Source organism: Mesoplodon mirus, assembly GCF_964341445.2.
Source record: "Mesoplodon mirus genome assembly, chromosome: X".
Lineage (NCBI taxonomy): Eukaryota > Metazoa > Chordata > Mammalia > Artiodactyla > Ziphiidae > Mesoplodon > Mesoplodon mirus.
The window spans coordinates 26,052,352-26,053,736 of record NC_138981.1 but is presented as its reverse complement, the minus strand read 5'-3'; the positions used below and the strand labels follow the sequence as shown (position 1 = coordinate 26,053,736).

General features: G+C 40.6%; 1 pseudogene across 1 annotated transcript; it reads left to right on the top strand.

Annotated features, from left to right (window-relative positions):
- Positions 1–340: 340 nt before the first annotated feature.
- LOC309796141 (protein tyrosine phosphatase type IVA 1-like) lies at positions 341–1,061 on the top strand (annotated as a pseudogene). The gene is made up of 2 exons: positions 341–396; positions 624–1,061. The product of its transcript is annotated as a protein tyrosine phosphatase type IVA 1-like (transcript).
- Positions 1,062–1,385: the final 324 nt, after the last annotated feature.

The window sequence follows — 1,385 nt, the reverse complement described above, 5'->3', positions numbered from 1 at the left end:
CAGGCCCAGTCCAACCTCTGTGCAGACTGGTGAATTCTAGAAGGTTGTTACTATCTGAGCGGTTCCCATAAAAATGAATAACCTGGACATTGAAGAGCTGAACTGAATAGGAGACCATTTTGCAAGGGTTCTGACCTGAATGGGGCAAAGCTGAGTGCCCTGATTTTCAGTATTACTGTACTGAAACATTGATACTTTTTGTTTTGTTTGAAGGTTGATTTCATTTCCTATTACTCCTAACTTCATATTCAACTCACTGAAAATTTAAACTGGAGTATTTTGAAGTAGCCTCCAGTTCTTTTACATCTTTTCTGTATTTTTAAATTTTAATTACTTCCACATGACTGGGGTGAACCGCCCTGCTCCTGTAGAGATTGCGAACAGGAATATGAGATTTCTTTTTTTTTTTTTTAAGTTTTTTTTTGATGTGGACCATTTGTAAAGTCTTTATTGAGTTTGTTACAATATTGCTTCTGTTTTATGTTTTGGTTTTTTGGCCGAGAGCCATGTGGGATCTTAGCTCCCTGACCGGGGTCGAACCCGCATCCCCTGCCCTGGAAGGTGAAGTCTTAACCACTGGACCGCCAGGGACGTCCCAATATGAGATTTCTGATGGTGCACAGCCCAAGCAATGCCTCCTTAAGCAAATTCTTACAGGAACTTAAGAAGAACAGAGTTACCACCACAGTAAGAGTGTGTGAAGCTGCATGTAACACTGCCATTTTGGAGAATGAAGGCATCCAGGTTCTGGACTGGCCTTTTGATGATGGTGCACCACCATCCAGTCAGATCGTTGATAAGTGGTTAAAACTTGTAAAAAAGAAATTTCTGATCCTGGTTGTTGTATTGTGGTCCACTGTGCTGCAGGTCTTGGGAGAGCTTCAGTGCTGGTTGCCCTAGCTTTAATTGAAGGGGGAATGAAGTATGAAGATGCAGTGCAATGCATAAGACAAAAGCAATGTGGAGCTTTTAACAGCAAGCAACTTTTTTATTTGGAAAAGTATCTTCCTACGATGTGCTTGCACTTCAGAAACACCAGATACAGTTGTTTCAACCAGTGAAAGAGCGCCACCTGATGGATGCTATGGCCTTGGAAAAGAAACTTGAGATGGAACCTCATGTCAGCCGTTATGGAGACTTGGTAAATACTAAGTCCAATGAAGCTTGCATAGGAACATTGAAAGGCAGTTGTAGCAGGCCACAGGCTTACCAGAATTAGAGCCTTCTCTCTCTTTCCTGTTATTTTGACACTTAGTAAAAGATTCTAGCTCTCCAATATCTAAAATGTGTGTTTTTATTTGTATCAATTGTATCTTATCAATATACAAGAAATTTAGAGTAGTGAGGTGCCAAAATACCCAGCACGATACTTGTATACTTTTAGT